Source organism: Mus pahari, chromosome 5, assembly GCF_900095145.1.
Source record: "Mus pahari chromosome 5, PAHARI_EIJ_v1.1, whole genome shotgun sequence".
NCBI classification, from domain to species: domain Eukaryota; kingdom Metazoa; phylum Chordata; class Mammalia; order Rodentia; family Muridae; genus Mus; species Mus pahari.
In genome coordinates, this window is record NC_034594.1 from 31,880,604 (window position 1) to 31,896,543 (window position 15,940).

Genomic DNA, 15,940 nt, shown 5'->3' on the forward strand with positions numbered 1-15,940 from the left:
TTCCTTCCTTCCTTCCCTCCCTTCCTTCCTTCCTTCCTTCCCTCCCTTCCTTCCTCCCTCCCTCTCTCTCACCCCTCCTCTTAACCTTTCTTTCCTTCTCATGAATTCTGTGACAGGAAAACAGGGAAGCCACTTGGTATCTCCTCCATTTCTTCATCTGTAACATAGCATATGTGCTCAGTACAGATTTTCTCCTTTTACTGTGGGCAGCACTGTAACTGGGCAGATGTGGACTGCTGTCTTGGCCTGCTGTCTTGGCCTGCTGTGTTCTAGCTGCCTGGCCTGGAGTAAGTCATGTCTCTAAACTCATTTTTGTTAGGTATAAACAAGGGTGACAAAGGGCTCATTCCTAGAACTTAAGAATAAGATGAGGTAACTATCAGAGCAGAGTGCTGGTACTTTTATAGAAATGCATATATTACAGTGATAAGATTATTTTACATATCCAGACATCAAAGCCATTGTCATGGTAATACCCAAGTGCAATCTGCATCCAAGGATTGAAGTCACCAAGCCTCTAGGATTTCCACACAATCTCCATTCGTGTCATAGACTGACATCTGACTTCTCCAGTCAGAGGTGCTAAGGATGGAATGTCTCAGCCTGTCTTGCTTGCTGGAGGGAACATCATGTATATTAGGTAATTGAGTCCTTGGCTGCAATTACAGTCTTACACAGAGTTGTATAGTCAGCAGCGGTAAAATTCCAGTCGAAAGTGGCTGGGTAGACAACTCAGTGGTTAAGAGCACAGACTGCTTTTTCCAAGGACCCAAGTTTGATTCACAGTCTGTAACTCTAGTACCTGGGGACCCAATGCCATCTTCTAGCTTCTGTGGGCACAAGGGTCACACATGGGCACAAGGTATGTCACTCTAGGTGTATGTTAGTGGTGAGGGGTGTGGGTCCAACATGAAGCTGCAAGGGCCTGTTAAAAGCTCTCCGGGGGCTGGAGCAGAGTTTACCTCTATTGGTCTGCAGGAAGAAAATGATAGCTGAGACTCCTGACCTTGACTGAGGTGCTGAGGCCCCATGTCGTCTCAGAATGAAACAGGGAGTCTATCCTCCTTGTCCCTTCTGCTTTGTCCAAGGAATATTTGGGATAAAATCATAAGGAGCTAGAAACTGGGCCATGAATTCAATTCTCTAGCAAATGTTATCTTCTAAACTCAATACATATTACATATTCTCTCCCTCTTCCCCCCGCCCCTCTCTTTCTTCTTCAGTGTTAGTCCTGACCTAAACTATAATTGGGCTTCTTTATAAGTGACTCTAATAGTGTGAAATTGCATGGAAACAAAATTAGAAAACGTATCACGTGGTCTGTTTATTATAATGCATAAGTACATTCATTTAGAAGTGGGTGGTATTTTACAGGGCATTTTTGTATTACTTGAGCATAATGATCACTTAAGATTTTTGTTGAGTTTCTATAGTATTCTAGAGAGAAATTTTAAGGCTAAGAATAGGTCATTTAAAAACATGGTTGCAGTTCAGTCAATCTGCCTAGCTGAACTGGACAATATTAAGAGCATACAAATGAACAAATGGGCAGGGGTCCTGATCTCTAAAGAAACTTGAGTTAGTATCCCTTCTGTCTGAGAATTTATTCAATAATCTGCCACAGGCTGCATGCCCATGGGCTAGAAAGCTGCTCGAGCTAACAGCAAACCTCTTCAAGTTCTCTTTTGAAAAAAAAATACTTTTAATAAAAAAATTACACTTTAGTTATTTAGTGTGCACATATGTGTACACATGTGGGTATTTGTCATGGCTCACTGTGGGGGTCAGGGGACAAGTTGAAGGCATAGGTTGGTTCCCTTCCTGTGAGTTCTTATTGGCAAGCAACACAAAACTCAATAAATATGACAACCAAGTTTAAATCAAATTGGAGCCTTAGTGTATCTAGCATTATGAGGATGAGAATATTTGTGTTTAGATTTTCTGATGATGAAAAACTTGTGTTCCTTTAAAGTATCAAAGGATAGTGTTATCTGTGTTTTCCAAAACAGACAAACTGTTTCCACTGACTTCTCATATTGCGTTCTGTGAGTCAAATGTAAGGCCTCTTTAAGAGTCTTTGGCATCATCACAGGCTCTGTGGCAGAGCTCAGGATGTGTTGAGAGGTGGGCTCTTCCTCCATACTGCTCAAGCTAGCTGTTGTGGTACCATGACTGTAATCCCAGAACTCAGGAAGTAGAGGCAGGGTGATCAGAAGTTCAAGGTCACCATCAGCTACATAGTAAGTTCAAGGCCAGCCTGAGCTATTACACAAGACTATCTCAAAAAAAAAAAAACGAGCAAGCCAGCTCAGTCAACAGGGTCCCAAGGGCAGGAGTGAGGATTGAAAAGAAAAAGACAATTAGACAAATGTGACTCCAGCCAGTGCTGAGACTGAAGTGGCTTTAATTTTTTTCCAGCCAGCTTTTATACCATTCTAGGTACAAGCAGAGAATAGGGCCAGTTCTTAGATCAAAGACAAAGTGATTAAACAAGGCAACGAACAAAGAGATCACACCAGGTGGTAATCACATAAAGCAATAAACAAAGTCCCCAAGTCACTGGGCCTGAGGGCTTCTCTGGATGACCAAGACAAAAGGGAAGTCACACCTTCCTTGGCTGTGTTCCCCCTTGATCCTTGCATTAGCCCAAATGTGAATATTCTTATCTGAGCCTGCTTTCTTGAGGCCAGTGACAAGTACTCGCCAAATTTCTATAAGGGGTACCAAAAGCTCTCCACAAAAAAACCAAACAGCAAACATAAGAAAACAAAATCAGCAACCCAAAATATACCGCAAAATAATAACACAAACAAACTAGCTGACTGGCAAGGGATGGATGCAAAGCCCGAGTCTGCAGCAGTGACAGATTCTCTCGAAGATACCATGTGGCAAAGACACCAAGCTCAGTCCCACAGAATGAACCAAGAGCCAACCCACATCTGAACCCTTAGTGATCTGAGCGAAGTCAGATGACTGTCTTGTGGGCGAGGCAACTGAGCCAAGGTCCCCAGAGTTGGAGTTGCTATTCTGGCTTGCTTTCCGACAGCACAGGAGCTGTGGTTCTTCAGATCCATATGTGGAGGGCCTACCCCTAACCGTGTGACTTCATGCCGACATGGCAACTTTACGGAAGTAATGAAGATTAAATAGTGAGGCCATAAGAATAGGACAAAACCCGGTAAGAATGATGCTTGTCAGCAGAGCAGACACTAGGGACACAGGCACTGAACAGAGGCCTGTGAGGACAAGCAAAGGCCATCTTCAAGCTAAAGAGAGGCTTTAGGAAATAGCCGTGATCATTCCTAAACATGAGCTCAGGGTCCCCAAACTGTGACTCCATTGTTGTCTTGATGCTTGCTGACTAAGAGCTGATAAATGGCTGCCAACAGGCCTGTGAGTCCTTCCCCACTATTACAGCTCCCATCATGTTCTCTTATTGCTTATCCAGTGATCATGCTCCTTCTATCTAGAAAGCCCTTTGCTTCTTGGCTGGGCATTTTAGTTCATCCCTCAAGTTCAGCTCAAGCTCAGTTGGTGTGTCACTTAACCAACCAACTGGCCATTACTAATCACTCTATCTGTGTGACATATTTTGATTTTAAAAAGTTGTTTATTTCTAATTTAAATTTCTAATGACATCTCACCACCTCCTAGCCCCCTTCTCTCTTGCTATAGAATGAGTTGTTTGAGAGATGAACTGAGTCGCATCTGTACCCCCCATTTCACTCCCAATATGTGATAGGTGCTCAATATATTTTTGTTGATTTAATATAGCCAGAAATCCATAAAATTGAAGAATTGAAAGAAGTTTTTCTATTCCTATAACTGAATACTATAGATAGCGTAATCTTTTGAAATGGTATTTTTATTCATTCTTTGAGAATTTTGCAGATGTACGCAGTGCGTTTTGATCATATCCACCTGTATGCCGCTCCTATCCGTCCTCTGGGAAGTCTTTAATGAAGATGAGCTTACTTGGCTTATGAGTTCTGATGGATGAGAAGTGTAAAATCTGATTAACTGACTGGGGACTCTACATGGTAGGACAGGACCACAGGGAAGGGACTCTAGCCAGCCCAAGTATGGCAAGCATGGCTCTGGCAGGCCTTGTCCTTCTCTCTATTCTGCTTTGTTAAAAACCATTAGATTGCATTCCTGCAGGTAGCCGCCAGGGTGTGTTCCCTCATTTAACCTCCTGAGGCTGACTATCAAGGCCCAGGTATCAAAGTATTGAAGTCTAGCAATCGAAATCCCCTTTGGCTGCCCTAATTAACATGCCCGATTAAAATTAAACACCTCATCCTAACATAGGCTTTGCTCTTTTACCTTTGTAAACTACCATTCTGCTATGGGTCACGTCTGTCCCCTTCCTTGGTCTCCTTCTCTGAAACAAATACCCCTTCCCCTCTCTCTTGTTCTCTTCCTCTTGCCCCTCATCCTCTATCTCCTGTCTTTGTTCTTATTCCCTGCCCTTGTCTCTTATTCCCTCTGGGGTAAATAAATATTCTTTGTGCTGAGAACCTGGTCTTAAGGGTTCTGTGCCCACAGTGATCCCTTTACACAGCACAGGTGTTTCCTCTTCTTTTTAGGCCACAGTCCCATTATATTAAGGCCCCAAACCTCAAAGCTTCATTTAATCATGGATCTTATAGTCATGTAGGTTCCTACCCCTTGAGTGTCCCGCAATGGTGATTAGGTTGCAGTGTGGGTTTTGGTAGAAATATTCAAACCATAAACACACCTGTTCCATCCATTTCCCAGGGACAAGAACGCAGTCTGGATATGGCCCAAGAATGGAGTCCTGTGAGGAGAATTCTGAGTGCTTGGGAGGACTCCAAGTAAAGAAGAGCCTTGTGGCCTCAGTTTCTTCAAAAACAAGAAATTGCTCTTGGAATATGGTTTGTGCTTCCCCCAGGTGTTGTGGACAGAAGTGCGTTTGCTTTAGATTACTCATCATTGCCCACCGATGTTATTAAATTATACGTATTTATGTTCCTCTATGAAAAAATTTGCTTCTGCCATGTGCGGCTGGCTTTTCCTTTGTGATGATAGACAGCTCAAACTCATGAGAACTCTACTAATTCGACTTTTCTTAACCTTCTGAGTATATGTTTTCTGAGACTCTGAATAAGTTGACTAATGTGTGAGACTTTAGTCTGCCTCGTTTATCCATTTTGTCCTCCCAAGTCCCACTGAATCTGAAGCGGTGACAGTCTCCCGGTTTTCATCGTCTAATTTCTGATGCATAGGTTAGCGACTGTTTAAAATCTGTTTAAAAGCAGATTCCCTCACTCTGAGTAAAGTAGAATTGAGCAACATACATATTCTGAGCTTGGTTGGAGTGGATGGGGTAGGGCACAATAATCCCCAGTAGACCCGTTGGATATTAGGACCTGTTGACTTCTGTTTTGTGGGGTAGGGGTGGCCTTGCCATCAAATGAATACAACAGCAGAAAAAAAAAAGTACAGAAGAAATTGAAAACCCTATGTCTTTGTTATGGAAGAAAACTACCCCTAATGTTATCAATACTCAAATAATAGCAGCACTGGGATAGGGTTGGGGGTAGGATAGTGAGACTGACCGGAGACAGCTAAAGGCTTGACTCAGTGTTTGGTGCTAGGTGAGTGGAAGCCTCAGTCTCCGTGATTTAACTTTAGGATTGTGATGCCCTTTCTGAACCTCAGTTTCCCTATTTGTCAGATGGAGAAAATAATGCATTTCTGTGGGCATTGTTCTGAGGCTTAACCAAATGATAAAAGGGAAAGGAGAGGTTCCACGTCTCCGAGGAACCCCCCCTGATGGGATTGTAGAGGAACGACTCCTTGGCCTGTACAGTGTCAGGGCGGGGATAGCTGGAGCTGACGCCTTCCCCTGCTCACTGTTGTACCGCTGTGACAGCTAATCTCTACTGCACAGAACCTAGTGAGGACTGATTTGCCCTGAACACAGGAAGAAACTGACCTTCACAGATGCTTCCTAAGGATGCTAGATAAAGAGAGGAAGCACAGAGGAGAATGTGGAGAGTCTTCATGCCTGTGCTGTGGGTTGAGCTGAGCAAGGGTAGGCACGGGTTTCCAGGGTTTGGAGCTTCTAGTCTTCTACACGGTCCAGGAGCCTTCGGATTTAGCTGAGTTCATTTCAAAGCCAGATATGAAAGCAGGGGGGGGGGGTTTCTGTAAGCTGGGTGCTGCCATGCATGACCTGGGCCTGCCCTTCATTGCCTGCATGGGAGCTCCCGAAAAACGCCTTTTCATATTTGCATGTTTGAGTGAACATGAAGAATGTCCAGTTTCTCAAAGTTTACTCTTCTTAAAACACAAGCTTAATAAACATGGGTGAGTTTGAAGCACAAGCTGGAAGAACATTTCCTGAGGATTGTGTTTGTTTGTTTGTTTATTTTCCAGATTTTCAAGCACGCACAATACTGAGCACAGAAGCACAGAAAAATGAAGCTTTGGCAGTTTGAGAGTGTCCCTCTGAAAAGGGCAAGGAAGTGAAACAGGGAAACACAATGGGGAGGGGAGAGGCTGGTGGGGAGGGGGGGGCAGAGGCAGATGACTCAGCCTGAGGGGGCTGCGGGGGAGCCTGTGGGCAGGGCTGAGTGTGGAGTAGGCAGGCGGTTATGACTAGCATTGAATGGAGATAATTAAGAGCAAGTTGGTACCAGTCACTGCCAGCAAAGAAGAGAATGTATCCAGAAAAAGCATTTCTTTATTTCAGCACTGAATTCAAACACCTACCCATTTGGGTTTGAGAATTCCATTAAAAAAAAAAAAAAAAAAAAAAAAAAACGTTCTGAAAACAGGCCGTACATGGCTGTGAAATCTGACTGGCTTTCTTTCTGAAGGTACGTATGGGAGAGGACAACCTTGAAATGGTAAAGCTACACCAGAACTTACTTTCATTGAAAGAAATGTTTATTTAAAAATAATACTCATTCTATACAGTACAAAGTGGTGCTGTGAAAAGTCATATGCAAGTTATCAAATTTTAAGGAAGTATCAGCCACACATGGATTTCTCAGTTGTTCATGAACGATAGGACTGAAACGCAGGGCTTCCAGATCCTTTAAATAGCTTTTGGAGTGGAGAACATTATAATTAAGCTGCATCGAGTGTCACTGCAAAGAAGCTTCTAAATTATGGGTCTGAGTGGGGGCGAGAAATGCTCTTTGATTGCCTGACAATCAGCAGCAGGAGATGTTCACATAAGCGTAACCCAGACTCACTGTAATTATATCAGGAGCAGAAGAGGTGGGCGCGGCGGGAGCGGCCTGGTTCGGTAATCAATTGCTTGTTGTTCTTTCAAAAGTCATCTTCAGACTAGTCACAAACACTCAGGAATTCATATTTACAGAGTGCCTCTGTATAAGAAAGGATATAGAGAAGGACCAGTTCTTTCAGTGTGCCTCAGAAAGGTTGTGAACAATGGCCCAGGACACACTAAGAAGATGCTCCGGCTGTGGGAGCTAGGGCGCTCACCTGACCTCAGCTGCTTCACTCGAAGCCTAATGTCAGAAACTATGTTCCCCGACTTGTTCCCATATTTTTAATCCCATTTCTACTCGGCTCTCTGTTGGCTTGAAAAGGCCCCTTTTTCTTTTAAGGCATAAGAATGTGGAGGAAATGTCATAATACTGTTCAGTCTCCAGAACCTCTCTTGCCTCTTAAAGAGGCTCAGATAATGCCTCTTGGTGGGGCGGGGCGCTGGGAAATCAGTGTCCTTCTCCCCTGCCAAAGACCCTGGTACTATACCTGCTCATCCCCATGCCAGGGCTTGGATACACACAGGCAACTGTGGGGCTTCATTGAGAAGCATGGAATCGAAAACTGACTGCTAGAAAGGAATGTAAACTATCTTTCAAGAGCCTTTGTTTTATGAGACAGTAAGACCTAGCACGATCATGTGTGAACTACATATGCAAAGAAAAAAATATCTCGTGTGATACAGCCCTCTGGACTGTGGCCTCTCTAGATATGTAACTAAAAAATGTTTATGTGGCCTCTCTAGATATTTCTGGTCTGAAATCCAGAAGGAAACAAAAACAAACAAAAAACACCACTGAATGTTCTCTCAGTGGTGCTTCCCCGCTCTAGATCTTCAGATGTGAATGCACGGCATGCAGTGACCAGATAGATCAGGGAAGTTAAAACAGGGACCATTGATTGGATCTGGTGAGGTTAGAGAGGGGAATAGCAGGTGGGGTGAAGGACAAATGGAAAAAATGGGCAAGGAGAGCTCACTACAGGAAGAGAGGGAGAAAGGAGTGGCAAATAACACTAAGGATGTGTGATAAAACTCACAGAATCATACAATATTTATCTAATTTGTGTGTGTGTGTGTGTGTGTGTGTGTGTGTGTGTGTGTGTGTTAGCCTTAGTCACTGTTCCATTGCTGTGAAGAGACACTATGACCACAACTCTTATAAACGAAAGCATTTGATTGGGGCTGGCTTACACTTTCAGAGGTTTAGTCCGTTGTCCTAATGGTGGGGAGCACGGAGGCACACAGGCAGACACAGGGCTGGAGAGTAGCTGAGAGTTTGACATTTGGATCTGTAGGCAGCAGGAAGAGAGGAACACTGGGTCTGCCTCGAGCTTTCAAAACCCCAAAGTCCACCCCCAGTTACATACTTTCTCCACCAAGGCCACACCTCCTAATCTCTAGCACCACCATGCATTTAAATATATGAGCCTGTGACCATTCCTATCCAAATCCATACGCATAGCGATTCATATATGTATATGTATATAAATGTATATAATTATATACACATCTATCCATAATTTCACACACACACACACACACACACACAAATGGTGCCATTTGGGCTGACAATGTACTCCACAATAGCTATAGATTACCTAACAAAACACCAAGTACCTGGTATGAGAAACTTCCATTGTCTTGATTAGAGTAGTTCAAGAGACTCTCTAAACAATATTACTGTTGTCCATGGTAGCCTCTTACAGGTTGAAGGTAAGTCCCCATTGCTGAAGTTACGGGGCACAAGGATTGGAATATTTGAGCTGGATCTGACCTGAAAGCCCCCTTCCCGTGGCCTAGCTTTTAAAGCATCAGAAAGCACTCAAAGTTGTCAAGGGAGGAAAGCAATCTATAGTCCTATCTGGTTGTGATTTCTGTGAACTACAACAATGACCATCCATCATGGCAAGATATCCTCCCTAAAGATACAGTAATGGCTCACATATCCGGGCAGTAACCAAAAGCTGTCTAATTGGACCCAAGGTCAACTCATCAGGAGGAAATCCTGCCTGTTGCTAGAGACCTACCTGACTACCGAGGGCTAGTGAGGTCATGGCTCTTATAGGAGAGCTTATTACTGCTGGTTTTCTAAGGTTCTTATAGAAGAGTCCCTTTAACCCCCTGCCACTTCTGCCTGTCCAACAGGAGTGCCTTAAAGCAAGAACTGAGAGTTTAAGAAACCACAGAGCAAAGGGAAGCTATGTGGGCAACTGGAAGGCAGGGCTACATGGAATTGGCAAGAAGGAAGTCTTAGGAGATTTTTTTCTGCTAGCTGGATGCTTTTGGAAGGCTACTCCAGAAAAGACATCTCATTATAATGGCTCAGGAGTGAACTAAGCCCATATCCATGTATTTATTAGTACTCATCTTTTCAATTTAAATGCCCATAGATGAGCAGCATTGTCCTCTCTCCAGCTGCCCTCAGGTTCCTGTCACCAGCTAGCTTCATGTACGTTTTATAACTTGTCTGTTTGGGTTACAGCATGCCACCCAAGGGAAAACAATGATTTAAAACCATAGGTGTTGCAGGATATTTGCTCACACTGTGAACCCAGAGATTGTGTTATTTACTTAAAAAAACTGTTTTTAGTTGTGGTGTGGCTCAGCCTTAGCACACACCTTTAATCCAAGAGCTCTCTGATTGAATATAGTAAACATGGACAAAGTAAAGTCAACCATAGGTCAAGAGGCGGAGCTAGCAACCAGTGACAGGAAGTGAACACAGGAAAAAACCATAGAGACTAAGAGGAGTCAGGAGGACAGGTAGAGAGGCACACAGGAAGTAGAAGGGAGGGACATTCATTTCGAGGGGTGGTTTTTGAGATGGCATTAGAGGGGGAGGTTCCTCTTAGGATACTGGGTGAGGAGGAAGGTCAGCTGGGTGCTTCCTCTTCCTCTCCGAGCTAACAGGCTTTCACCCCAGTGTCTAGCTACCAAGTCTTCATTGGTAAAATGGAACAGTTGAGATTCTGTTAAAAAGCAAAACACAGGAAGGCTGGATGGTCTTAAAACCCATCCCAGAGGGTGAAATTCTGTGGTGGTAGACTTGATGTCGGGGCTCCTTTCAGCACCCACATTCTATAATTTAATTCTATGGTTTTGGGGTTTTTTTTGGCATCAGAACCAGACCCTTGTCCATGCTATATAAGTTTTGTACCACTGAGCAACATCTGAAACCCTTGGTTTTTTGAGGCAAGGTCTTGTTATATAGTCCAGGCCAGCCTTCAACTCTTAAATGTTTGCCTCAGCTTGACCAAAAGTTCATGTGTGCATATTCCCTGCCATGCACCATCTTTTAAGTTAGGCTTTTGTGTCCCTTAAGGCAGCACTGTAGGTCTATAAATAATCTTTATTTATTAGAATGGGCTACATATTTCACAGTGCTAATCAATAGGACAGTATTTGTGTACACTACTATGTGTACATCAATAATACTATTATTATTTATGCTGTGAAGGTTGCCTGAGCAAGTTCGTCAAAATAGATTCCTGAAGAAATAATTGCTCATAACTCTTTAGGTTCCATTTAGAGACCGCTGCCATACTTCCATGAGCCTTGTTAAGTAAGAACACTGATGTTTGTCTTCTTAGCCTTAGATTAGAAGGGAAGATGACTTTGCCAGGAAAGATGGCATCGAAACTGAAGCTTTGAGAGCCTGGCTTTATATCATGCTAAAGCCAAGATATTTTACACTCTGTTTATGTGATGCTCTAGAACTGAGGGACAGACATTAAAACTAAAGCCATAAGGGGATAAGGTCAAAAGAGGGGAGGTAGAAGTTTGGGGGAGCCAGGAAGGGCTGTGTCTTCCCAGCAGGGATGGTTAAGAGACACCCCCCACCCAACAATCTTCACCAACCAAAGCCTTCCTGGAGAAAGTACAAATTCACTGTATGTGTATGAAATCTTCGTAAATCTGACTTTTTCAAAAAATTGAAAAACAAAAAAATGTCCAGGTCCCAAGCCTTAGGCAAACTCAGTAATTCCTGCCACTACAGAGGTTTTTTTTTTTTTTTTTTTTTTCTAGCACCCTGGGGGACTTTGGAGACATTTCCCTCCAAAGAGAGCAAAGGACTCCTTGTCCCAAGGAACATTAATCCAGCCCTTTGAGCTTCTGTGCGCCTCTAACAGGAGGGTCTGGGTCAGCAGTGGCATCAGATTGTATCGTTGCTCTCATCTTTCTGCAGAAATGATTTCCTCTGGGTCCTAGTTCTGAGCTCACATTTTATTACCTCCTTTTAAAGGAAGATGCCCATGGCATTTTCTCTAATTCCCAAGTGAATTCTGGGCTATAAGGACCAGAATCTGTTTGGAGAAATGGCATAGGTGGATCTGGCCTGAAGGCTTCCAGGATTCTGCATCAAAGGCCGAAGGGCTCTCCTTCCTCGTCAAATCATTTCTCGTTCCTTGGATTTGCTGTCCATAGTCCATTCTTGACCTAGATTCTTCCCCTGCATAGCAGCTCTCTGAATGTGGCTTTATCTGAGGCTGCTGACAAAGGCAGTAAGTAACCTGGGAGTGAGGCAAGACAGAGAGGCTGGGGTGTGCCTTTGATTTTTTTCCCTAGTTGACAAGAACCAGTACTTACAGCACTATGTCCCTTGAGTGGGATGGAGTACAGGCAGCATCCACTGAAGGATGTTCATTAAAAACCTGGGGCAGAGAATAAGTTCTCTGGATGCCTCAGTCCACCCTTGCCAAAGCTGTTCCTGATTTGATTGGCTGACACTTCGCTCTGCACCTAGACTCCACTTATTCTCCTCCCCTAAACCTCCAATGTATCCCTTTTCTTCTCCCACTGTCAAAGGCTTTGCTAGATGTTCCTTCCCTGAGCCCCACAATAACCATCCTGGCCTAACCAATCTATATTTTAACTATGTTTGAACCTCCACCCAGCCTCCCATCCCTCTCAGCACTAGATTTTTTTTTCTGGTAGATATTTTTCTTCTATCTGAAACATCACATATTTATTAGAAATATTTGCCAATGCTTGAAAAACTTGCATATACTGCTTTCAGAGATTTGCTTGGTCAGTCAGAAACCATTTCAACTGTAAGCACAAGAAAAACCTGTCAGCATGGATTGGCATTTTTCCCCTTCTGGATTAAATGTGTCTGGAGAATAGTTGTAGAGCTTGGTTGACAGGAGGAAAAAGTCAGGGCTAGGAGTTTTGAAATCACCTAGCCTTGCCTTCAGGAGCTGAAGGTAGTTATGAAACACATGACAGTCAAGATCAGGCAGGAAAGAACTATACTAGTGTTATTGCATGCCACAAATTCTCACAAGCATGGTACCTAAAAAGTAGCAGCTATGGTTTCTAAGATCAGGAGTCTGATACTTGGTTACCAGGGCTCTCTGCTTAGGCGATGACCAGGCTGCACCAGCTCCGTGCCACCTGAGGCTCAGAGCCCTCTGTCAGACTTACTGATCATTGGCATGCTTCAGTGCAACGGGGTTTCCTGCTTTCTCTCAGAGATCAACAGGGAACTGGCTTTATTGCAGGAAGCTTGCCTGTCTGTGTCAGGCCCTCCTGGGATAGACTCCTTCCTGACTGACAAGCCCAGGGCAATAACCTTCTTGTTCATGGGACTGAACCCATGAACTTACCCAAGGTACGTGCTCAGGGCAGCTCTCTTAGACCTCTGCTGGCCACAGAAGCAATACTAGATGTGTCTGGCTCTGCTATTGGGAGAGTAGCCTTCTCAGAAGTTTTGGAGTTCTTTCTAGATCTCACTGACTGAGCTTTGTCACATGGCCACCACTAGTGCAAAGAAGGTTAGAAAATAAGATATTTATAGTTCCTAACTTTTGTGGAGAAGGTAAAGAGAGGATCTGGGAATGAAGTTGGGTTAGTGTGTGACAGACGATGCCAGAAATTCAAATCTCCTAGATTCTTTAATTCTAGTGAGAAGGCTAGGTTGACTCCATGACAGGTTTCAAATTGGCTGTCTAAGAGACTAGGCCTAAGAACTGGACAAATCCAGACAAGTCAGTTAAAAAACACCCAGGCGTCAGGCAGCTAGTCAGAAACTAGAAGGTGCCCAGTCACCTAGGTTAGAGCAAGGACAATGAGTCAACAAGTTTCTAGACCTCCCCAGTAACAGGTTCCAGCCCAGTGCACCCCCTGGTAATGGAATGTCCCTAGAGATGCAGTAAGATAAAGGTCACCTACTCTGGACTTCCTCAGTAACAATTTCTAGCCCCCCAAGGCCCAGTAATGGAAAGCCCTTGGAGACGGAGTAAGATAGAGGTCACCTACCCCTGAATCTCCCAATGTGCTTTAAGTCAAGCCTGCAAGCTCATTTGGAATGAGGGACCTCCATATGCTGGTCTTCTACAGAATAAAATGCTCCTCGCGTTTACATACTATTTAAGTCTGGGGTATCATTCTTTGGCGAACAATGGACCCTTACGCTAGAATGTTTAATGAGAAGGAACATAAACATATTATTTAATACAATGTTTTTTATTTTCTAGATAGTGAGCTAAAGTCCAGAGAGAATACAAGGTCTCAAAGTCATATATTATTTGCATTTACAACATCAAACAGAAGTTAGTAACCCCATCTGGAGGTATGGTATGACGTACTTGCAATCCCAGTGCTAGAGAGGGTAGACAGGTGGTTCCTGGGGGCTCACTGGCCAGCTAGACTGGCCTGCTTGGTGAATTCCAGGCCCACAACCCCTGTCTCAAAAAAAAGGAAGGTGGGGCTAGAGAGATGGCTCAGTAGTTAACAGCCCTTGCTGCTGTTCCAGCAGAGCCCAGCTCAGTGCCCAGCACCCATGCTGAGTAGCTCAAATTCACCTGTAGCTCCAGCACCAGGGACCCAGTGTCTTCTGGCCTATGAGGGCACTGCACTCACGTATACATATATCTCCTCCTCCAGCACCCACACAACTAAGATAAAATAAATCTTAATTTAAAAAGAGAAAGATGACTGGTACTTGGGGAATGACACCCAAGGTTATTCATAGAGACAAGCACTGCACACATGTGCATTTTTATGAGCATGTTTGTATACACACACACACACACACACACACACACAGAGAGAGAGAGAGAGAGAGAGAGAGAGAGAGAGAGAGAGAGAGAAACCCTAGCATGTTCCGTTTCCCTAGAAGTGTATCAAATGTCCAGGTTTAAAGGTAATAGTGCGTGTAGGCTACTTAGTTGACAGCTGATCACTTTTCTAGCACATACATCTATCTGGTCTCTAGAGTCTAATCATAATTTTCAAAAGGAATGCAGAGTAAAACAGTGTGAGTTCAAAACATATAAGGTGGCAGAGGAACCTCCAAGAGAGCCTGGGGGTTGAGGTGGGTCTTGAGGGACAAACACGAAGCACCCTGGGGAGATAAGAGAAGGGAATTCCAGATGGCCAGGTAGAGGGGAGTGAAGGCAACCCAGGGAGGCTCCATTTGGTTCATTTGTTTCAGACCTAGACCCTCTCACCTCCTCGGGGTCTCACTGCCAAGTCCTGCTGACCCTAGAATCCACAATATAGACTAAGCTGGCCTGGAACTCTCAGAGCTCTACCTGCCTTTTCCTCCTGAGTGCTGGGATTAAAAGTGTGCATCACTACTCCAGCTCTGAGAAATCTCTCCAAGTCTGTCGGTTCAGCTGTGATGAGCCGTCTCATGACCAATGCCTGCACATACTAGGCATCCAGGACAAGTTGAGTGTTGAATTTGTGAGAGATCCTGTACAGGAGACAAAGGGAAAGATGGTCCCAAGGCCATCTGAGGCTGGATTGGAGATGTAGAATAGGAAGAGGAGATGTAAACTAGAAAAGAAGATACAGAGTTCAGTTCCAGACATACTAAATTCCAGGTGACCCCCGGGTCCAGGGATGACATCAATGGGCCCTATGACCGAGACCCATGAGGTGGGACTGGAAAATGTATACAGTTATATATCAGTAATTACATTTTGTCAGCTTACAGGTATGCCAATGCTCCCATAAGATTATAATTGAAGCTGAAAAGTTCCATTACTGAGAGACATTTGTAGCTGTTGAAATGTCAGTATAATTCATTACCAGCGTATTTGTGGCAATAGCAATATAAACAAACCCACTATGTTTCCAGCCATCTACAGTAGAGCTCATGTAATCATGTGTAGTACACAAGACTCAGTGTTGTGACATTGATGGTGTTACTGGCTTTGGTATTTACTATGACACACTTGAGAAAATTTAGCATTATCTTCACATATAACTTCTACTTTTATAAGGCATTTAATGTAAAATGCCACGTTGACTTATCTTTACAGGGGCTCTCAATTGCACGGAAGCCATGCAATGTATATAACAAGGTGTTTTCACAATGACACAATAAACACTGATGCATTTAGAAAGTATGTGTTACTGTGGAGCTGTGTCTGCTCTGCCACAGGGCATGCCTCTTGGGGAGGCAGAGAGTGGGGAGCTTGACTATACTTCCCCACCCCACTGCTGAGACAGGTTGCTGGGCTGTAGAGTAGCACAGCTCCAGGGGTAGGAAAGCACAGTATGACTTGTGGGAAAGCCGGAGCTGTCTCGGGGGTCCCCAGGCCTGCGATGATGCCATGGCATAAAATTGCCGTGTAAAAGCATACCCCACTTCTCAGGGTGGGCCTGAGATTAAATATCTTTTGCAGAGAGAAATGTCTGGGAAGGGAAGCTTATTGGATAAGC

At 44.0% G+C, this 15,940-nt stretch overlaps 1 pseudogene; it reads right to left on the reverse strand.

Annotated features, from left to right (window-relative positions):
• The window catches only part of LOC110321461, a 63,764-nt pseudogene that overhangs the window by 27,885 nt on the left and 19,939 nt on the right, over positions 1 to 15,940 (reverse strand).